The sequence below is a fragment of the Myotis myotis genome, unplaced genomic scaffold, assembly GCF_014108235.1.
Source record: "Myotis myotis isolate mMyoMyo1 unplaced genomic scaffold, mMyoMyo1.p scaffold_m19_p_13, whole genome shotgun sequence".
Lineage (NCBI taxonomy): Eukaryota > Metazoa > Chordata > Mammalia > Chiroptera > Vespertilionidae > Myotis > Myotis myotis.
Window position 1 is genome coordinate 25,194,978 of NW_023416317.1, and position 24,035 is coordinate 25,219,012.

General features: G+C 41.9%; 1 protein-coding gene and 1 long non-coding RNA gene across 16 annotated transcripts in view; one reads left to right on the forward strand and one right to left on the reverse strand.

The window, feature by feature from the left end:
- Nucleotides 1-11,491, reverse strand: part of NR2C2 (nuclear receptor subfamily 2 group C member 2) — an 88,238-nt gene extending 76,747 nt beyond the window's left edge. For 9 of the 13 annotated variants that reach the window (XR_004971527.1, XR_004971526.1, XR_004971525.1 and 6 more), the window contains exons 1-2: nt 10,234-10,675; nt 169-273 (exon numbers count right to left, since the gene is read on the reverse strand). The gene's annotated coding sequence lies outside the window, so the exon portion shown is untranslated. Of the gene's footprint in view, nt 1-168; nt 274-10,233; nt 10,681-11,364 lie in introns of those variants that run through there. The other 4 variants (XM_036332287.1, XM_036332285.1, XM_036332290.1 and 1 more) reach the window with 3 other exon arrangements.
- LOC118668094 lies at nt 11,394-20,218 on the forward strand. 3 transcript variants are annotated; one of them, XR_004971530.1, is made up of 2 exons: nt 11,394-11,531; nt 15,738-20,218. It is a non-coding gene; the product is annotated as an uncharacterized LOC118668094 (long non-coding RNA). The 3 variants fall into 3 exon arrangements; XR_004971528.1 differs by lacking the exon at nt 11,394-11,531 and adding an exon at nt 11,592-13,074; XR_004971529.1 differs by lacking the exon at nt 11,394-11,531 and adding an exon at nt 11,592-12,112.
- The last annotated feature ends 3,817 nt before the right edge of the window (nt 20,219-24,035 follow it).

A 24,035-nucleotide genomic window follows, 5' to 3' on the forward strand; every position in this document is an offset into this window, starting at 1 on the left:
CCATTATCTTATTACTGCAGCTTTATAATAAACCTTGCTCTGTTAGGGCAAGTGCCCCCCCCCCCCCCCACACACACATTTTGCTCTCTTGCCCATACCAACTTCCTTAACTATCTCAAACACTCATGACCCAGAGCAGCAACCTTTCTTTATAACTTAAATTCTTACAATTCTTGATCTCACTCTTGGTTTTCTGCCTCCAAAGCAGCTTCAGGCATCATCAACAGCAGTTTTGGAACTGCTTAAAAATGAACAAGGAGGAATGTGCACCTTCTGGAAAAATAAGCAAAGACAAAGAGTGAGAATAACATTGAGAGAGGTATTGAAAGAGAAATTATGAAAAGCAAGTGCTTTCAATGAAGATTTAAATCCAGTGAAAGCAGATAAGTGAGAGGGTAATTTCAAAAAATATTTTCCATTTCATCATTTTTGAAAATATGCTAAGTCGCAAACCATATTTTATTCTCATATATAAATAAGAAAGAGGGCCTTCTGTCAGGATATCACAGTGAAAGACATCAGGGAAAATATTTAACTCAAGTGCATAGGTTAAAAAAAAAAAAAAAAAAGATAATGCCAGAGGGTAAGATTCTCACCTGAGAGCTTCTCTTACTGCTACCACAGAAATAGGTAATCCTAGACAGAAAGACCACATAGTAGGAAGGAAAGGTAGAGCACTTTGACAATGGTTGTCAATTAGGGGGCATCCCCCTAAAATGAGAAACTCCAGGGAACAATGTATTGTGCCCACATGTAGTTTGAAAAACCAGTCACTAGCACAATTTAATTTTGCATTTGAAGTCTGAAAAAAAAAAAAAGAACAACCTACTGTTTTGATACTACAAACTAGAAAAAAAAAAACACTTAAAAACAATCTTCTTGGCTGGTGGAGCTAAGCATGGTAATACTGAGAGTAACTGACATTTCCTGAATGATTACACCAGGAACTGTACTTACAAGCACTGTGAACAAAACATTATTTTTCTTGGTACAGAAACTTGAGGCCTTCAAAGGTTGGTCCTTGACCTATTCGGCTCCCTAACCCTTGAAGATTGCTCCCGCACACAAATAATGTTCCCAGAAAAGACCAAATAGCTTAAGTAAAAAAAGAAACTGCTACAGAATATTTTTCAACGGTAATTTTAAGCTAATCAAGTTGAACAACTATCAATCCTTTTTAAGCAACTGCTGTGAAATAGTAAATGAATTGACTGCTGAGAATTAACAATGACAATAATAAAAGGAGGAGAAAGTCTTTGTCCTTGAAGAATTTTAGAAAGAAACCAATAAAAGCTATGCAGTGTTAAGTGCTACAATGAATATCCAAAGGAAGAAGCATCTCGCTCTGCTTGTGGTAGTTTTATAGGAGAGAAGCTGGGTCTTGAAGGAAGAGTAGAAATTCAATAAGCAAAGAGGAGAATGGAGAGAGTTCTAAGCAGAGATGACAGCTCATACAAACTGGTAGGTATGAAAGAGAACGACATATTTGAGGAACAGTAGGAAAGCTGGTGGGGGATTATTGGAGAGGTCAGGGGAGGAGAGAGGCTGATACGATAGGTAACAGAGAACTATCAGCGGTTTGGCAGAAAAATGAAGTAATCACATCTGGATCTTTAAAAATTCCTTTAGGCAACAACGTGATGATAAAAAAGGAGAGACTACAAATGGAGGGCCAGTTAGAAAGTGGTGGCAACAAAGACTATGAAGTATGAAGGCATCGTCTTAAACTTAACTTAAATGTGAGTTTTTCCTGTATTGCACATGTATGACAACAGGGCACAGTACATAAAAACTATAATACAAACCATAGGATGATGGAAGTAAAACTATTATTGCTTGTCTTTATGCAAGCGTAGATTTTTATAACATATTCTTTCAACTACAATGAGATCAGTATCACCCTTTTAATAACAAAGAAGTAAAGAAAACTATGGTGACTGAATAAGCTCTTCTAGGCTCACAAAAAGTGTACAGCTGACCAAACTTTGCAACCAAGGTTTCCTTTGTGAAGCAGAGCTACAAACCCCACTGCAGTGAAAGCTGGGCTCTGACTGTGAACACCTGAATACCCAGTAAGTCACCAGGACAGCTCAGCTATGTTCTCCACAGGGGCAGGCTTAGGAGCCAGGGTCTCAAATAACAATAAACAAGCCCTGGGACAAGGAAACTCTGTCTTTATTGATAGGAATGGGTGAGCCTTCCTTTCCCTTCACAATCAACTGATTCATATTATCCATATTTATGTATTGCATGGCCCATAATTATATAACATTAAAAAATATCTACTGTCTTGATAGTTTCTCATCTAAACAAATATACTGGGTTGTAAGGCTTTGGCACTAAGTCGATCTTTCTGATACTAAACCACATGAGGTTATTGTGAAGATTAGATCTTAAATATGTATGTAAGAGCCTAACTTAATGCCAGGCACATAACAGACATACAATACATGGAAGCTACTATTGGTACAAGGAGATGGTGCCACTTTTACTTTCTCAAAGAAATTTGAAAGCAATAACTCAAATTTATAAAATGTGTATTACACTTAGAAATAGGTCTCTCATTTTGACATAAGATCCACATGAAATTAACTATATTTACATGCATCATATGCTCACATAGCATTTGTAATTCATTGTTAAATTGTATTAACTGGGCAAAATGAAAGGACTAAATTAAGATAAATCTCACAAATATTTAAAAATAAACCAATACCGAATAACTATTTTCAAAATACTGCATGGGTAATAGAACTTCTTGATAGGTCCAAGATATTCAGTGTAAGCTCTGTTATGCTGTGACTGTCAAGAGTCTTTTTTTCTTTTTATTGATTTCAGAGAGGAAGGGAGAGGAAGAGAGAGATAGAAACATCAATGAGGAGAGAATCATTGATTGGCTGCCTCCTGCACGCCCCAGTGGGGATTGAGCCCACAACCAGGGCATGTGCCCTGACTGGGAATCGAACTGTGACCTCCTGGTTCATAGGTCAATGCTCAACCACTAAGCAACACCAGTTGGGCTGTAAGAGTCTTTTTATTCATACTCATGGGAAAATAAAAACTGAAGAATCTAGATAGCCTGAAAGAGGATTTTAAAAAAGAGAGAAACACATAGCTAAAGATTTGAAATCATAGATCAAGACTTGAAACCAGTATATGGTAATCAAGTGGCAGATTTAATATAATAAAATGTTCATCAAAAGAAAGGCTCATGGGGATACCTCTAAGGCAGGGCTGGGCAAACTTTTTGACTCGAGGGCCACAATGGCTTCTTAAACTGGACCGGAGGGCCGGAACAAAAGCATGGATGGAGTGTTTGTGTGAACTAATATAAATTCAAAGTAAACATCATTACATAAAAGGGTACGGTCTTTTTCTTTTTAGGTTTATTCATTTCAAACGGGCCCGGCCCGCGGGCCGTAGTTTGCCCATGGCTGCTCTAAGGTCAAGTTCAGATATACATCCTGCCACTTCAATCAGAAACCCTGCCACTACTTAAACTCAAAGATTACTTGCTTTTAGGTCAGGTGATTCCCTGCCCTACACAAGAAACTTATTACAAGTGTGGACTACAAGAAAGGGACAGCAATGATATATGTGTGCTAGGGGGTGGGAGGTGAGGTGGTAAACAGTGAACAGTGGGGAAAGAAGTGGTTCTCATCTATGGAGTTCTCATGTTACCAGAGCAGTGCTACAACTTTCTGCGCGACTTCCTGTAAAAAAAAAAAAAAAAAAAAAATTGCACACTGCATGATTTTCCTCACCTTTCTAGGGGCCTAAGTGTAAGGGTGATAAGAACTCTCTTCATTTCTATTAGTGTGAGCCAGGGACAGATGGATGGAAGGAAAGCAGGACAGACTTCCTCAGAATTTACAATGTGCCTTATATAAAAGGAGGCATCATTTAATCCTTAAAATACCTTCTGATTAGGTATTATTAGCACTACCAATACATACAGAAAAAAAACAGATTCAGAAGTTTAATCAACTTGTTTCAAGTCTTCCAGGCCACTCTGTCTCTAAGAACACAACATCCCCTCTATATCAGTATCCTTCAAAATAATTTCCCAGAAAAAGTCAAGAGGAAGGAATCTTTTAAAGTGACAGGAGAGCAGCAAGGAAACAAATTGCTTGAATCAATAAGCTAGATCATTTAATAACTAGTTTATACAATCACTAATTCCTAAATACAGCAGGTCCTTGAATACTGTTATTATAACGTTGATGAGATACCCTAGAAACTTAACTCTTGTTTATATCCAGTAGCCTATGGTAAAACTGGTTTCATTGCATGTTTCACTTCACATAATCTATTGACAACATTCTTAGTATGTGCCTTTTGATGCAATGCTATCTTTCCTTCATTTGAAAATTTCCTTTTTTTAAAAAAAATCTTTTACTTTAGAAAAGAAACAAACTTAAATTTAATTTTTAAAAAATCCACATTGCATTAAGTAACAAACATGTTCTGATTACCAGTCTTTTCAGCCAAGGGCTGACCTAAACTCTGTGCTTTCAACCATGGTAAAGGTGATTTTTCAATTCCAGGTTTACTTAACCTAGTAAAAAGATGTATTATTGCAGAAGCAATAAGGAAGGGTGAGAGAAAGAGAATGAGAGTGGTACAGAGGCAGGCAGTTATTGAAAGTGCATGTGTGGGCAGACAGTAAGAAACTTTTTTTTTGCTTACCTTTGTTTTTTTTTTTTCTATCAATACGTGAACAATAAAGGTAAGTAAGATGGCTCCCAGTAAAACCATGAAGCCTTCAAGTTTGAGTCTAGCACTGCCAGCTTCTCCCCCTCACTCTTCAGTAGCATTCACCCAATTTTCTAGGCCTCAATACCTTCTTTCACATCTTCCACTAATCCAAACAGGACAGAATGATACCCTCTTTTACACTTGGAATGAAACTCCTCCCTATCAACTTATTAACATTTCCAGGGCTTAGAATAATTATAGAATGAAAGGTTTCACCTCCTATGTAAGGACTTCAGGCCTATTACAGTGGGAGAGTTAATTTTTATTGTCCCTAAAAATCACACTTTCCCCCTGAGGTTAGCTTTCATCATTATAGGCTACCTGGAGTCCCCGAGTGAAGCAAAAACAACAGTTGAGTGACTGAGCTAGCCTATTTCTTTCTCAACCTAATAATTCACTTCCCATACCTCTGCTCCAAGACTCCAGATGCCAGGGCTATGCATCTGCTCCTTCTCTCCTTGTAATAATGCCTATGCCAATGCCCTCATCTGAACTGTCATCCTTTCTATCCACTACCACTCATTATTGGGAGCTATGCTAGTTGAGTTGCAATTTCCAAACAGTCATGACTTTTGGTACAGAGCTCCTGTTGCTTAAAACTCTCTAGCATTCAAGGCCCCTGAAGAGAAGATGGGGAACAGGTAGCAGAAATAGATGGCAAGGGATATGGGGAAGAAATGGCAGGGATGGGAGGGAATTACAAAGAGAATCTCAGCCTCCAGTCATGTTAGGTTGCAAGTGAGACTCCAACAAATAAGAGCTTATCTTTTACAATGTGCGACAGGAACACGAATGTGTACATCACGTTAAAGATGATAATCACACATGGAGGAAAAGTCAACATTATTTAAGTTTCTCATTACCAGTAATAAAGTAAAAAGAGCTAAACAAAACTCTTGCAAAGTGTTGCATCAGGTGTGAGGCTGGACTTGAGCTCTAAGATGGATTCCTTCAGATTCCTCCTGTGTGGTACTGATTAAAGGGAACTAGTATCTGCTCTAGGACGTGCTTTGGGACTGAAGGAGCATATGACAAACAGGTAAGAGAACTCAAAGATAAAAACCCCAAATGAGAGCCCTCAATATGTGGAGACACTAAGACAGCTAGACACAAAAGGCCAGGGGTTCAGTACCAAGGCTGAAGGGCGTCTGCTCTACACAGGTCCACCTGCCTTGTTCTATGTAACCTGGACAAGTGACTCCTACTCTTGGCCCCAATCTCAGTGTTGGTTCCCACCTCCCCATTTTAAAAGTGGGAAATCTATAAGCCTCAGATAGGCTACCCACTCAAGGTTCCAGAGACAGGCGTTGAACTGTTACTTGACTTCTTGGAGACAAATGTTAAGATTTTCCGGAATTCCTCAAAAAGTAAGATTATTACACATACGGATTTTATTTTCTGTAAAGGCATGTTCATGAGAACAAAATTTCAAGGTCATCTTAAACACAACTGTTGAAAGCAATAAATAAGTATTTTCATGTTGTAAAACAACATTAAACTATCAGTTCTTTAGTTACCCTGAGTAATTAATTCAAGGAATCAAAATTGTTGAACAAGTGGTACCAAAAATTCCTGTAACAGGATAGAAGAATCCAAAACCAAAGATTTAAATAAAAGTGTGACTGCTAATTGGTTTTAAAATATTATAACATTTTATTTTTAAAATCAGTATTATATAGCCCTGGCCAGTGTGGCTCAATTGGTTGAGCCATGTCCCATGCACCGAAAGTTCAGCGGTGTGATTCCAGTCTGGGCACATGGGGTTGCAGGCTCCATCCCCAGTAGGGGTGTGTGCAGGAGGCAACTGATGAATGTTTCTCTGTATCATTGATTTTTTTCTCTCTCTCCCTTCTCTCTCTGAAATAAAAAATAAAAACACATAAAAAGTAAGTAGTATGTAGAATAAGTCAGCAAAAATGGTCTATTTACCAGACTTTCAAGTGGAAGCTTAACATATACTTTGCAAAGTAAGCTTTTAAACTTGGGAAAGCAATTAAAAGGTTATTCTTCAATAATTCTGTTACATGAATCCATTTATCTTTGGAAGAATAAATATTTAAAATTAATGGCTACATCAAAATAAAAAGCTTCTGCACAGCTAAGGAAAACATCAACAAAATGAAGAAGGATCCCACTGTATGGGAGAACATATTTGCAAATGATACATCTAATATGGGATAAATTTCCAAAATATATAAAGAACTCATACAACTTAACAAAAGGAAGATAAATAATCCAATGAAAAAATGGGCAAAGGACCTAAATGGACACTTCTGCAAAGCAGACATGCAGATGGCCAAGAGACATAAGAAAAAATGTTCAAAATCACTCATCACCAGAGAGATGCAACTTAAAACGACAATGATGTATCACCTCACACCTGCCAGAATGGCTAGCACCAACAAATCAACAAACAAGCGCTGGCGAGGATGTGGAGAAAAGGGAACCCTAGTACACTGCTGGTGGGAATGCAGACTGGTGCAGCCACTATGAAGAATAGTATGGAGTTTCCTCAAAAAATTAAAAATGGAACTGTCATTTGACCCAGTGATCCCACTTCCAGGAATATACCCTAAGAATCCTGAAACAGCAATCAGAAAGAATACATGCACCCCTATGTTCACAGCAGAGCTATTTATAATAGCTAAGATGTGGAAACAGCTCAAGTGCCCATCAGCAGATGAGTCCATAAAAAAGCTGTGGCAGATTTACATAATGAAATACTATGCAGCTGTAAAAAAGCAGGATCTCTTACCCTCTGAGACAGCATGGAGGAACCTGGAGACTATTATCCTAAATGAAATAAGCCAGCAGAGAAAGACAAGTACCACATGATCTCACTTACATGTGGAATCTAATGAACAAAATAAATTGATGAACAAAGTAGATCCAGAAACATGGAAGCATGGAACAGACTGATGAACCTCAGAGGGAAGGCAGGAAGAGATTAACCAAAGAACTTATATGCATAACCTATGGACACAGACAATAATATGGTGAAGGCCTGCAGGGAGGGAGGGCGGGGAGTGTTAGAGCAGAGTGGAGGGGGCCAATGGTGTTAAAAGGGACATCTGTAATACTTTCAACAATAAAGATAAATTTTTAAAAAATAAAAATGACCACAGAGACTTTCAGCTCTCATCTCCCTGCAAACCTACTTCTCTCCCCTGTGATAGAGAAACAAAGACTAGCATTTTTAATTTCAAGAAAATCATATTGGTGCTTTGTTTCTTCATTTAAAGCAGTGGTTCTCAACCTTCTGGCCCTTTAACTACAGTTCCTCAAGTTGTGACCCAACCATAAAATTATTTTCATTGCTACTTCATAACTGTAATGTTGCTACTGTTATGAATCGTAATGTAAATATCTGATATGCAGGATGGTCTTAGGCGACCCCTGTGAAAGGGTCGTTCGACTGCCAAAGGGGTTGCAACCCACAGGTTGAGAACCGCTGAGTTAAAGTAAATGACATCGTTATATTTGGACTATTTGTTTATTAATGAGTTCCATATGAACTCATCAACTTTCATTAATTTACTTTGTAATTCAGTTTATTATTAAGTTATCTATTTCTGGTCTTTAAAAAGAACATAAAATCAACATATAAGTGGGTAAAAAGAAATTCATGTCTCCAGTCAGTGCCATCTGTGAGGGGCCACTTTCTAAAATCATCCAAATACTGTAATAGACATTTTATTGCTGGCACTGCTATCTGAATTGCCAAACAAGCCCCCACAAAAAGATACCATTAATGAGCAGTAACTTAGTTACCAGTGATATCATAAATTATCAATTAATTCACTCAACAAATAGTGCCAGGCACTCTGCTAAGTGCTGTAAATATAATGAACGAAATAATTCCTGCTCTCATGCAGTTTACCTCAAGGTAAGGGGAACACATATCAATCAATCATATAATGGAGTATAATTACAAAGTGAGACTAAGGTTATAATGGAAAAATACAGTGTAGTAAAAGAATCTGATCTAGATTGGCACTGGGCATCAGAGAGGGTTACCCTGAGGAAGTGATGCTTGAGCTGAGATCTGCAGGACTAGGGTATGTATGTGTGTGGTGTGTGTGTGTATGGGGGTGGGGAGGTGGGGGGGTGGTGGAAGAGGGCTTGTGAGGATTTCAGGCTGAGGGGACAGCATGTGAAAGGGCCTGGGGTTAAGGTGAGTCACGGTTGAAGTTGAAGGCAAGCCAGTGTGTTTAGAGCGCAGGGGGTTAGGGGTACAGTGATAAGAAAATGATGGAACATCTTAGAAAGTTTAAAACAGCAGGAAAAGGACCTCCACAATTACATCGGTTCTAGTGGGGTATGAACAACATAATGCTTGTAAGAGTCTTGTAAATTGTAAAGTACCCCATACTTTTTGCTAGACTATTGGTTCCATTTGTTTTCTAAACAAATTTCTGGTCTGGATGCCAATTAATAACCAAAAGCAGAACAGTCAAAACTAGAACCCCAGTGTTCCAATCCAGTGTTTTGCCCCTATACCACATGACTAAAAATGTCACCATTTATATCCTTTAATTCCAATTATTAGTATTTACTATGTGCAAGGCGCTTTATTTACTTTGACCCATTTAATCCTCAATTCTAGAAGGTTCTATTATTGTCCAGATGAGGACAGTAAGGCTCAAAAACGTTAAGTAACTTACCCAAAGTCACACAGCTAGTAAATGCTGACACTGTTAACCAACACAGTAATTAGCTTTGGCTTAAAACATTTTGTGTGTGTGTGTGTGTGTATATGGGGATGAGAGAGGGAGAAAACAGAACTTGTGTATAGAACCACATTCACGCGTTTTAGTCATCTCTGTATTCCAGTCTGGCACCTAATTCCGGAGGCAAATACCTGACGAACTGAAGATGGATATAAGGGGCTGACAAAGGATTTGAATCTGTGATTTTCTGAGGTTTCCCCCCCCCAAGTCATATATTTATCAGCAATTCATTTATGGCTGTATTTTCCTTGACTCTTTCTTTTTCATTGTTAAACTGAAGATTTACTATTACCTTTGTCATATTTCACAGACTTTAGCCTGGAGGTAGAGTAGAATAATAGAAAGAACAACAAAGTAGTTCTAACCAATTTACAGCCTGTTCCCAATCACACCAAATGCTTTCCTTCCTTTACACCTGGGCCTTTACACCTGTGGTTCGTGTTTTTTTGTTTTGTTTTGTTCTCCCCCCCCCCCCCCCCTTAGGTTCCTCGGTTCAAGCACCACCTTACAGAGGCCTTCTCTGACCACCCAATCTAATTTTGTCTCCTCATATCTTCTTTAATTCAGTTTCGTTTCTTTTCTGGAATTTGCCATTCTCTGAAATCGTATTTTTATTTGCCTATTCACCCCCATCCCCAATTCTAAGAGGGGAGAGAGGCCTTGTCTAGCTAGTTCTCTGGATGTATCCCCAGTGCCCCCAAACTAAGCAAACAAGCATTTAATCAATGAGTGAGAAGAGAATTACCTGATTCACCTGTGTTCTCTCAAGCCCTCAATACATTTAAGCTTTCCATTCCTGGCGCTTCTACACCCGATTTTCAACAATAACACCATTTTTACATCACTCTGGGGTTCACAAAGTAGCCTTGACTCCATTTTCCGAGTAGAGCACTCAACGGTCCTGAGAAGGGAGGTCCGGCCTGGCAAGAACGCCCATTCTCCCCGTTTTATAATCTATGAAGTTGAGCCTCAAGATTCGCCCGCGGCTGCGCCGGAAATACAGGAAAGAGCCGGGCCCTGAAGGGTGTCCAGCCTGCGAAAAGTCTTCCCCACGAGTCAGCGACGTGGACTCAAGATGCTTCGCCGCCTTTATCACTATTGCTCGGCATCCCCCATCCTGGACGCGCTCCAGGCCCGGGGAAACCGCGCGGCCCCTCGCCGGTTCTCCTGTGCTCCCGGCTCCCGCCCAGGCCGCGCCCCCATGACCCCGGAGCCCAAGCTGCGCCCCGCCCCTGCTCCCGCCCTGCCAGGATTCCAGCGCCCCGCGGGGACCGCCCTCTCCCGCCCGAGCCAATCAGCAGAGCTTCGGAGGAAGGAGCGCAGGGCCCGGCCCTCCTGTGTGGGCACCAATTGGTCGGCAAAGCCGTCGCTCACGAGGCGGCACTCCGTACCCGCCTGCCACACTCCCCTTCAGAAAAAACGGCGGTTGGGCCGAGGCGGCCGCCAACGGCACACGAGGAGCGGAGGGGCGAGGAGTCAGGGAGTGAGGGAAGGAGGGACCACAGGGATGAGGAAGCTGACAAGGAGGAGGAGGGAAGTCCGGCCCAGCCAGAGCCCTCTCCATCGAGAACAAAATGGCGGCGCTGGCGAAGGGCCAGCTGTGAGGCGGGGCCGCGGCCATTCCCCCTTTTCTGTCCCCACCCTCGCGCCGGCCAGGCCGGTCAGGGGGGGCCCGCTCGCTGCTCCCGGCGCGGGCGGGGAGGGGAAGGGAGCGGCCCGGCCCACTATGCAAAGCGTCCCGCGCCGCCGCTGCCGCCCCGTGGCAAAGGTAAAAAGGTCGGGTTCAGCCGCCGACACGGCGCCTCCATGTCCGCGCGCCAGGCCCGCCCCCTCCGCCGCCGGCCCGACCCCGCCCCGGCCCCTTTTTCAATTTTACCTCAGGATTTGGCGCCAAAGCGGCTTCGGAGCAGGTCCCGTGTCTGCGACGGGCGGCCCCCGGCGCGGAGGGCAGGGCGTGGGGAGGCCGGGCTCCCGGCGTCGGCGGATGGCGGGAGCCCGGGGCCGCAGGCTCGTGGGGCAGCGGACCCGAGACGAGACGCCGAGGTAAAAGCAGGGGCGGGCCCGGGGGCGCCGCCGGGGTCGCGGGGAAGGGGGGGTTTGTTATTGTTTTTGTCAGTGAAAGGTCAGAGTTCGTGACCCCGGTGCCGCTGCCGCCGCCGCCCGCGCGCTGGTAGGAGGAGGGCGAATGTTCTTCTTCCTCTTCCCAGCGCCAGCCTCGCTGCGGCCGCGGGGGGCGGGCGAGCACGCGATTGGCTGAGCCGCGCGCGCGCACCGGAACGCCGCGGCCGGCACTGCTTCCTCCGGCCCCTGGCGGGCCGGGCGGCGGCGGCGCGGGGCGGATGCTTGGGGAAGCGCTGTCGGTCCCGAGGCCTGGAGACGGCACTCGGTCGACACTGCGGTCAGACGAAAATGGAACTTAAACGGCGCGCCGCCACTGTGCCTAGGGTAAAGGGCCGCTTGGTCGTCTTAAAGACCTGGGGACGCGGGACCCCGTTATTCAGGTGCAAGCACGCCCCTCGGGGGAACGGAGCGGAGCGGGGCGGAGGCTGCGTTCTGGCCGTGACCGCCTCCGCCGAGGCCTCCCGCCGAGCTGATGGAAGCAGCAGTCGCACCGCAGAGCGACTGTAGGTCGGAAGAAGGGGGTGGTTTATTGCGTGGGCTTGGGCCCTACTGCACATACAGGACTTTTTATTTAGGTTTTAAAGGTCCGAGGATGCACCAGCTTCTGGTAGTATCAGATAAAGTGTTGAAACCCTTCGCTACCTATTATTTGGGGTCTCTTAGTGACCGTGTGATCCACATCTTGAGTCTGCTCTTTCCCTCGCGGTTTGGAGCTTGTAAACGATGGTACAGGAGGATGTGCAGCCCTGGCCGTGCGTGTGGCTCATGCTGACAGCGGCCTCCCATGCACCCGAGAGGTCGGGGCACGTGCAGGGGGCAACCAATGGATGTTTCTTTCTCCCTCTCCCTAAAATAAGTAAATCAATAAAATCAGTAAAAATCTTCTGGTGAGGATTAAGAAAAAAAGTATATATAAAGCAACTCTTTGCAAAATAGGTTAGGTAGATAAAGGAAGTTGCTTCTCTTGACCCTGTGAATCCCTTAGATATTTCTCTTAATTTATGGTTTTGACTTGCTTTGGAGGGTGCAGACCACTGAAGTGTTTAGGCTGGACTCTCCTCGATCATCATTCTTTGTAGGCCAGCGATCCTCTGCTGATTGATTTGTTTTCTTGCACTTTTCTTGTCTATTATGAATGAATACTGTCTCCAAGATGGATAGGTTAATCTTTTAAACAGCCATTTGGGCTTTTATCAGGTTGACCCCAACTTTGAGTATTTTGTCCTTAATCTTACAATATTTCTATCTGATAGGAAATGCTTTAAACACATCTATTTTCCCTTCTTCCTTGTTGTCACCTTGCAAGAAAGTAAGTGGGAAAAACAATTAAATTTTGTAATTTCATGGTAACATGTTCCTGAAGCTGGAAGGGGCCTCAAGAAATGATATGGTCAAATCCTCTTATGGCAGGAAGATTTTACAGGAGGGAAGGATAAGGACCAGAAAGTCAAGTGATAGGCCTAAGGTAACAGTATTGTAATGGGCCATGCTTGTAACCACGAACTGCTTTGCAATTTTGTGTTCTTTTTCAAAAAATAAGTTTTTAATGTTAAATATTGCTTCTAGATATAGTGTAAAAATTCACCCACTGGTGAATTTTGGGGTTTTAATTCCAAACACATTATAATTGTACTAGATTTTGAAATGAATACTAAACAATAATTAATGTTTATAAGATGGTGTATATTTCCAATGCCCAGATGCTACCAGTGTAGTAAGTGAAGCCAGGGCTCTGATCTGGTTTGACATTAAGGCTTATGCTATAAACTATGCTGCATCAGTGTATCCTGTTTATAATAGTACTCAGTAAATTCTCAGTTAAAGGTTAGTTGTTTAATATTAATAATCTTGACCCACTTGAGCGGCTTTTCTTCTCCTGAAAACAGATGCACATGTAAACACAGATAGCAAATAATACCAGCAGGTAACAAACCTCTGCAGCTGAGGTTGGCACTGCCATAGTGCCATATTTCGCTCTATTGTGTTTTTGCTAGAAATCTTTTTAATAAGAACTCTCTTTAAATAAGACCTCTTTGTAACACTTGATGGATACTAAATCACAAAAATTATTCAAGTTGTATTATTCTATATAATAAAAGGCTAATATGCAGAACAACCAGTCGCTATGATGCACACTGACCATCAGAGGGCAGATACTCAATGCAGGAGCTGCCCCCTGGTGGTCAGTGCGCTCCCACAGGGGGGAGCTCTGCTTAGCCAGAAGCTGGGCTCACAGCTGGCTAAGGATGTCCGACTGTTGTGGCATGGGGAGCAGGCCTAAGCCTTCAGTCAGGCATCACCCAAAGGCTCCCAGACTGTGAGAGGGCACAGGCCAGGCTGAGGGACACACTCCACCCCCTCAGTGCATGAATTTCGTGCACCAGGCCTCTAGTACTATACATATTTGTTGTTAACCCTCACCCAAGGATACTTTTTCCTCATTGATTTTTAGAGAGCATGGAAGGGAGGCACAGAGAGTGAGAAACATCAATGTGAGAGAGACACATGGATTGGTTGTCTCCCAAATGTGTCCCATCTGGGTGGGGACAAATCTCAATTCAGGTCCTTGCCCTTGACTGGGAATCAAACCCTCAATCCTTCAGTGGGAGGACCAACACTTGTCACTGAGCCACATTGGCCAGAGAGTCAAGAACCCTTTATTTTAAAGGTTGGGAAAGCACTGTTGATACAAATGTGGATATTTCCTAATAATTGACAGTGAGAAAAAGTATAGCTAGCCCTGGCCAGTGTGCTAAATGGTTTGAGTACTGGCCTCTGCACCAAGGTGCACAAACCTGGGTTACAGATTCCATCTGACTGGGTCCTGGAGGCAGCCAATCGATGTTTCTCTCCTTCTCTCTTCTTCCCTCCCTCCCTTTCTCCTTCTCTCTCTAAAAATCAGTGGAAAAAATAGCCTCTGGTGAGGATTAACAAAAATACATACATACATATATACATACATAAATAGTTCTTGACTGGAGAATTGCCAGGCCCCCAGTGGTTCTGAAGCAATAAACTTTGGGTGGGGCCTGGCATCAGCATTTCTGCTGAGCCTGAATCACTGACCTAATTTCAAAAATATTAAATGGCTATAAAACAAACAAAAAACCACACAAAACTTTTTGTTTCACCTTTTGAAATGCAGGTTAGGATAATTTTTCTTTTTAACTACTTGACCATGCCTGAAGATTATTCATTCACAGGGACAGGGGACTCCTCTGGAGTGATAACATATCTGCCCTTGTGTGGCACCTACCCGGACTATGAGCTCTGTATCAAGGTGTGCCTTGTCCTTCTCTATCTCAGCCCTTACCATGGTCCCTAGTACAAAGTGATATGAAGTGGACATTATTGAAAAAATGCTTTTCCCAGCAACAGTATATAGCAATATTCATATTGTCCCATCTTTTTGGTTTTGTGTTTTGTTTTGTTTTTACAGATGAATTCCATGAAAACAAGTTTTGGAGGCTTCTGGCTCCTTGTACAGTGGTCTTTGATGAGACCCATGTGTTCCCTCTGTGGTCATCTGGGAAGGTCTTTTTTTTTTCCTTACACACACTTAACTAGGCTGTTCTGCAGTCAATCATTAATTGACTTGCCTTTGAACTTTTAGAGGGCAGGAACTACTATATCATGAAGTTTCATTTTGTACCTAGCACAGAGTAAATAAACATGTTTTGCCATCCAAGGGTATTTTAAATTTGCATTTAAAAGATAAATGTTGAGCTCTGGCCAGTAGGTTAAGTGGTTAGAGCATCAGCCTGTGGACTGAAGGGTCAGGGGTTCGATTCCAGTCAAGAGCATGTACCTTGGTTGCAGGCTAGATCCCTGGCTTCAGGTCAGGGTGCATGCAGGAGACAACCTATCATTGTGTCTCTCTTACATCGATGTTTCTCTCTGTTCTCCCCCTCCCTTCCACTCTCTCTCTAAAAATCAATGGAAAAAAAATTCTCAAGTGAGAATTAACAAAAAAAAATGTTGAGTCGATGAAAATCAAGTTTTGATTAAATGAGAGTTATAAATGCACTAAGTTACTATTATCAAGGAGAGATTTATTTACTGGTAAGGGCATTGCTTTTGTGATAGCATTAATAATAGTTTTCCTTTTTTTTTTTCCTTAAATGACAGCAACGGGCACTTATGAGACGGACCAGGGAGGATATGTCTACTTGTTTATTGTAGATTAAAATCATAGACGAAACAGTGGATCTGACAGGCACGCGCATGCCAGGTCCAGACATTGAAATATTTAATCCATCATCTACATCTTGTAAATAATAAATCCACTGTGGTTTACATACAATGTTTAATGCCCGACGAATTAATTCAAGATACTGGTGGAGGTGTTGAACCAGAACCATTAGCCCTCCATCCTCATTGACTTCCCTGGACCATTCTGTTTCTCCTCTCCTGGATTGTCCTGAATGTAGAGGAAACTCCTCTCTCTATAGCTTCTAAGCAATCCAGTGCACTTACAACCACAAGTTTAAATAGAGATTCTGACACCGGGCATACAGCTGGACAGAGATCAGAAGATCTATAAGGTTTGCAACAGGTCTCCCCTAGATCAATAGGAATATTATTTTCCATCAAACACATGGTGTGAAACCCTCCACAAGGCCCCTGAACTGAAAATACATCATCGAGTGGCTTGTAGTGAATTGCGCCAGCAATTACTCCTGCATGATCATAATAGAATCTTGCAGATTGAAGGGTGGCAAGTGATAATTGTGTCAGGAGGTTTGCAGAAACTGCTCCACACAAGTCTGCACATTCTGCTTGTTCAATAACAGTAGGATCACCCATAGTGTGTACCACAACCTTTGTAACATGACAAACATCAACAATTACTTCAACAGGAGTATCTTTGGAGACAACAATAAGTTCAACCCTTTTGTAAGCAACTAAAGCCTTAAGCAAATGGGAAAGATGCCAAAACTGAGATAAGGGAATTGAATGAATAGTTGAGTGCATTTGGCAACTTGCTCCTCTAATAAAAGACACCATCTCTTTAACATCACTTCTCCATTTTCCTGCCTTAACAAGCGGCTTAAGCATCCCGATAAGGGAGTCAGTATCTGTGATGAAGAAACTTCACACTCGATCTTGTCGAGCTTCATTCTCTCATAACCTTCATTACTTCTGGGACTGGAATGTTAATCCAGCAAGCAATAACTTTGCAATGAGCGCATTTTGTAATGATGTCCTTGCAGGCAACAACTTGCTTAAAATTCCAATTTTTGATGCAGGGTCAAATATTTGATTCCCGTCTGATAACGAGAACATGACATCGCATGTTCATCGAAGTGTAGGAGAGGATGTTGGTATGTATGCAACTGCCTTTAAGTAGGATGACACCGGTCTAACCAAACTCCTTCGTAGGCTGCCTGCATACCAGAAAGATACCATTATTAGGTGTCCTGGTAGAGGTTCTAAATGGCTCAGCGAAAATCTCTCTAAATGACATGGTGATTCGCCCGAGTCAAGTAATGAATCTAACTCACGGGATTCCTGGTATAGTGACATGAAAATTTCTACTCCTAGCTTAAAGCCTGCTGCAACATCTGGGTCTCCATACCAGCTAGTGCAGCGGTTCTCAACCTGTGGGTCGTGACCCCTTTGGGGGTCAAACGACCCTTTCACAGGGGTCGCCTAAGACCATCCTGCATATCAGATATTTACATTACGATTCATAACAGTAGCAACATTACAGTTATGAAGTAGCAATGAAAATAATTTTATGGTTGTGGGTCACAACATGAGGAACTGTATTTAAAGGGCCAGAAGGTTGAGAACCACTGTGCTGAAAAGTGATCTATTGGAATCCCCTTATACATGGGAGGTCTTGACAAGGAAAAGAAGTCTTCTTGAATTTCTCTTGTGCAACCTGAGCACAAAAATGTAAGGTAAGTTTTATTTGCAAGGATTCCGAAGTGTAATTGGGAAGATAACAAGTTAAGTCTGTGTAGGAAAGCGGCCTGAAATGGATGGTATAATCTTTTTGTGATTTGTCAAAGTCAGTCATGTAGTTTGTGGTAAAACCTACATGTGTAGATAAAACATTCAAGCTACCAGCAAGTCCAGCTTGATCATCAGAGGCCTGGGAGCCTGTGAGTAAGGGTGCCACCCATTATTACAGGAAGATCAGGTGTGTGGACACCTTTTTCACTCAACAAAATAGATAGTAATCTTGCTAAGTGTTGTCCTACAGCACCCTTGATTTTAATCCAGTCACAAGTTGGTATTAAATCTTCTGCCATCTTGCCAATGCGGCCTTCTGGTAGTCCTGTAATTGCACCTCTGTTTATTTTCACAAATGTTCATGAGCCAATGTAAAGAGGGCGTTTTCCTCGTACCATCCACTCCCTTGGAAACAAGTTGTTACCCAGTCAAAATATTATTGACTGTGCAACCTCAAGCTCAGATACTGTTTCTCAATGCAAATTGTTCAGCAATGAATGGCATAGTTACTCCATGAAGTACACACCCCCATGTTGCTATCCGCAATTTATTAGCTCCTTCAACACTACACGGAGTTAAGTAATCAATGATGTTTAATCCTCTTGTATTAGGAGCTAAGATACTTCATATGAGCTGATCTTTAAATCTTTTGCTTTCTTCCGTAATGGATCTCACTGACATGCTTTGACTGATTCCGATTACTGTGCTTGATTTTTGGAATTTATCCAACATGGATAAGCCATATGCCGCATTGCTCTTAGTGAATAAGTAACTCATTAACCTCGGGTATTTCGGTTCCATATTGAATAAGTCGTATTGTGGCGCACACGGAGCGACGTAAGAAGATAAGCTTAGCCTGTTTGTCTTTTAATATCACTGATTTCTTCATGTATATTCTTTAATTCTTTGAAAACATTGTCTGTCTTTTCCTCAAGAGCTTTAAGTTGTGGTCCAGGTGATTCAGAGGGTCTTTTCAGCACCTCCACCAGTTGGAGCAGTGCGCTCCGGATGCTACACCCTGATTCTGCCGACTGAGTTTGAGCCACTGACAGCATCCCCTGAACTTGGCTGACAGTTTGTTCCATTGTCATCTGGTCCAGTGTTACAGACTCCTTGTGGCTGCTAATTCCGTTATCTCCATTGTCTCCTTGCGAGATGTGCCTTCTTTGGCCTCTTTTCTGGCTTCCGTCCTGTTTGTGTTTTTCTTGTAAAGATCTCCTCTGCTTCGCTCCTGCTCTCGTCCTCGGAGCTGAGCTGGACATCGTCCTGATCACTGTCTAGCAATCTGTCAGCAATTATTTCGAGTGTGCTGATGCGGACTCTCAGCGACATCGTGTCATGTTTTTTATTGGTTACTGGTTTATGGCCTAGTCCTTAATTGCGTCTGAGAGCTTCGGTTAACGTGAGCAATGCGGCTTCTAGGCTCACTGGCACATTGCCTTGAACACTATTGGTTGCTTCGTTGATTTCTTGATCTGTGGCTCTGAAGACAGACTTCAACCCGTCAGCATCTGCAGAACTTATCATCTTCTTTTTCATGGGAGGTTGTGCAACAGCATCCTCAACTTCTCGATCAGTCAGTGATAACAGTGATTCTTCAGTAGATTTGTAATCATGGAATGTCTTGTCGATTCTTCTTTTTCTCGTGTTCTCGACCTTGCAAAGATTAGGGAAATTGACCGGTGCAAGCCTTTCATGGCCAGGGAGCCGAAGAGCGTTATGGTAGGGGAACATTGTATCCCCATGTTGCTCTCGCAAGGCCTTCTCTGCATCCGTAAAGGCTTTGATCTTGCTGCCAACACCTGGAAGCATGGACGCTCTTGACAAGCCTTCATTCACAAATGCCTTCATAGCAAGGGCGTCATTTCTGCATAGGATGAAATGAGGTTGATCTGTGCAATGAATGCCTTCCTGGTAGGCCCTACTGTACTATGGTTCTCCATATTCAGTAACGAGCCAAGGATGATGGTGTCAAGTCCTTTGGAGGACAGCCAGGATGCTGCTGCTTTTAAATCAAACGTAGGATCTATATCAACCACTGGTGGTTGGACCCCAGGCTTGACTGTAGAGTATAATGCACTGAATCTTCTTCTAATTTGAGCCATGGGGTTTTGTTGAGGTTTGCAAATCATGTGGTACATGATACCCAATGTGCATTTGATGATGCAGTTCACAATTTCCATTGTAGGCTTAGCTCCTGATGGAGCCCAAGGTTGTAAATTTCCGCGGGTGTTGGGAACTCCTCTGTCTTCATGTATATAAGCATCGAAGGGTCTTCCATCTATCTCATATAACTGCGGGAAAACAGCAAAAAGGAACCCTGTGCCCACAGCAATGCTTCCTCCTATAATCATGGGAACAATGTGCTTGGGCGCATTACCCCAACGGTCGAAGCACTTATGACCAGCTCTCTGGACAGGAGGTGGATAGCCTTATCCTCTAGGTCCCCATCTCCAGAGGCAATGACATTGTGTCCTTCCTTTTTATTTTCATAGGAAGGCTTAATAATTACCTTCATAAGTACTTTTGTACATCTTTGTATCAATTTTTCTGTAATAGCTTATGCTTTATTGCTATATATAGTAATATTTTGTGAAACTTCTGTTTATATCATATAATTATGACATAAAATAAACTTTTAAACCTCCTATAATTGTTATTAGCCTTATTTGTTAAGAATGGAATCTGAACAGATATAATTGCAGAATACCAGATTGCATGTTCCTTACACTTACATATTATCTTGTTTAATCTTCAAAATAATTATATTACCTTGCTTTTATAGCTTAAGAGGCTGAGATCTTAAACAGGGGCAGAGGCCCTAGCTGGTTTGGCTCAGCGGGTAGAACATCGGACCATGGACTAAAGCAGTGATGGCGAACCTTTTGAGCTCAGCGTGTCAGCATTTTGAAAAACCCTAACTTAACTCTGGTGCCATGTCACATATAGAAATTTTTTAATATTTGCAACAATAGTAAAACAAAGACATATTTTTAATATTTATTTTATATATTTAAATGCCATTTAACAAAGAAAAATCAACCAAAAAAATGAGTCACGTGTCACCTCTGACACGAGTGTCATAGGTTCGCCATCACTGGACTAAGGGTCCCAGGTTTGATTCCGGTCAAGGGCACATACCTCAGTTGCAGGCTCGATCCCTGGCCCTGGTGGAGGTGTGTGCTAGAGGCAATCAGTGTCTCTCTCTCACATTGATGTTTCTCTCTGTGTCTCTTCTCCCTTGCACCCTCATAAAAAATAATTATAAATAAATATAAATAAATAAATAGAAAATATCCTCTGGTGAGAATTAACAAAAACAACAAATTAAATAGAGGCAATGACTTCTCCAAAGTCAGATGGCTAGCAAGTGATGGAACATTTATTAATAGTTATTTCTGCTTATTTCCTCTCTTCTGTCCTTGAGAACTTTGAGAGGAAGAAAACTCTCTTCTACCCACTTCCATGATTCTGTTAAAAGTCAGGTTCTGTCACAGTAGAAGGCTACTTAGATCTTAACTTCTATAAAATTGGCCCTTATTTTTCACAGGAAGAGAAAAGGGAAAGACTGACCCTGTGGTGAATTGGTCATGGGGGAGGTGGGACACAGGAACACCTTATCCAGCATGACTTACTGAAAGTCATGTCCCTTTAGCTTCTGACCTGGGGTTTCCTGGGCCTTGAAAAGGTATTATTTCCAAGTTGTAACTTGGTTCAAATATCTTGAAGCATGATGTAAAATTAAATTCTCAAAAAATTCATCTGTCCACGGTTCCCTGGTTTATGATATGGATTGCTCAGAAGTAGGTTCTATCTATCTATCCATCTATCTATCTATCTTTAATCCTCACCTGAGGATATTTTTCCATTGATTTTTAGAGAGAGGGAAAGAGAGAGAGAAATATCAATGTGTGAGAAACACATCGATTGGTAGCCTTCGGGGCCTGGGCTGAGGTGAAGCCTGCAACCAAGGTACGTGCCCTTGACCGGAATTGAACCTAGGACCCTTCAGTCCACAGGGCGACACTCTATCCACTAAGCCAAACCAGCTATGGCTATTTATTATTTTCGTAAAGAGCCACTTCTTTATTTGATATAAAATGAAATTGAGTAACTTGAATTCTTGCTGTACAGGCCAAATGTTTTCATGTTTCAAAATACCCGCTTGAAACATGCTGCCAATTAAATGAGGATCTACAGATGGCATTACCCTTTTGCTTCATAACAAAAAGGATCTAAATCATTTTTTTTTTTTGATCTAAATCATTTTTATGGAAGATTATGTGAAGGTCAAAGGGAACGGTTCGGTTCCTCTGATGAGTGGATTTTTTTTGTTTTGGTTTGGTTTGTTTTTGTTTTTCCAAGTTACAAAAGTACATTTATTTTACATTTTATTTACAAAGGAACAGCATAAGAAACAAAGGTAATAAAATGATAGGCGTACATATTTATATAGCAAGTACAGGCAAAACTTATGAAGATTCTTTCAATACTAGCATTTATTAAATTAGTTTCTAAGAATAATCATCACCTTCAGAAAAAATTTTAGGAGGTTCAACCTATATGATTCAAGCTATGACTATCTTAATGAAAAAATTATATTCTTTGAAAATCTCCAAGGTCCTGGATGCCAAGTAACCAGATTACTACCAATTTTTAAAAGATTCAAAGACTCTTAGGATATCATAACTGTTTTTAAGAAAAATTGTTTTTGAAAAACTCAAACATACTATCATTTGCTGAGTAGTACAATATATACTTCGCTCACATTAATTTCTTAATTCATGAAAATGTCTTCTGTTACAAGATCCTACTGTTCTCTAATGAGAAACATTAAGTCATTTACTATTTATCTCTTAGGAAAATCATTCAAAGTGGGTAGTCAACCTTTAATAACATACATTTAAAAAATCACTATACCTAACTATTATCAGTAACCAATCAAATTTTGGATCTTCCAAAACCAGAGACAGGTATTTTTAAGAGTCAAGACTTCTTAGACCTCTGCACTAATATATCCTGATGTAAAGACTTAATGTTTTTTTAAGGCCTTTCAACTCACAAAGTCTAAAAGTGGCATTCCTTGAGTTTCTTAATGAGATTATTTCAACCTCACAGCCTATTCACTACAGGTCAGGACGTGCACCTTGAAGCTAAAGGTTCCTTGGAAAAGCCTTTTCTGCACTTAGCTTTGGATTCTGTCCTTCACCTTGGGGAGAGATGGGATGGTACCCTGTGGCTTTTGACCTTCAGGGTGTTCTGAGTACACTGTCAGAATTGTGTCTAACAACAAGGCCTCTAGGTCAGGGGTGGGCAAACTTTTTGACTCGAGGGCCACAATGGCTTCTTAAACTGGACCGGAGGGCCGGAACAAAAGCATGGATGGAGTGTTTGTGTGAACTAATATAAATTCAAAGTAAATATTACATAAAAGGGTACGGTCTTTTTTTTTTTTTTTTTTTTTTTAGTTTTATTCATTTCAAACGGGCTGGATCCGGCCCGTGGGCCGTAGTTTTGCCCACGGCTGAGCCGGCCTCTTGAGAACCAGCCCAGGAATCAAACTGATAGTGGAAAGGTCAAAGAAACCCAAAGAGCTTGATTCTTGGGGATACTCTCTAACCCTGAACCTGCCCTGCTTTGGTACCTCCTCTTATTGAGCTAGTTTTGTAATTTAAATTAGCATGAGGTTGGTTTCCTTTTACTTGCTCTTGAAAATAGACAACTGACCATTAATGCAAGGGAGCACAGAAGCTTACCTGATCACAGAAGCTGCAAATCACAGGCCAAATCAACTCATAGAATCTTCCAGCATGTTGTTACTTTGCCCTGTAGCAGAAAAAAACTTGGGCTCTAGCCTGGTCCTACCACTTCTAGCCCAGTTCACCACAGTTTCCATTTAGGGCTTCAGTGTTCAGCGATGACATTTACATTGTCAATCAAATGAAAGACTGAAGTAGATGAAGAAAAGACTGTTAACGAGAGTATCCTTCAGTGGCCTTAGCAGGGCTGACAGGTCCTCCCCACTGGCTTGCATGGTGGATGCCCAAAGGTCAACATGAGCATCGGCCCCTCACTCCACACTTGCACACAGGACTAGGCTGCACCCAAGGGAGAATGAGTGGTCAGGCTGTCTGCCAGCCTGGCCAGAACAATTCAGAACATATTTTTGGTACGTAAAAGAATGATTAGGACCCAGGAACTCGGTATCCTTGGACACTACTGTGTTTCTTGTGTGTTTTGTATTAGTAATAATGAACAGAATTCTTCCTACTTACTCAGACTAATTCAGGATGGAAAGACACATTCAGTCTGCAGGGAAGGTGGTAAGCCACTATAATAAGTAGTGCTGTCAGCTTTCAGTAAAACCTTGAGTTTTACAAAATTTTACTGATTCTTGCCGAAACCGGTTTGGCTCAGTGGATAGAGGGTCGGCCTGCGGACTGAAAGGTCCCGGGTTCGATTCCG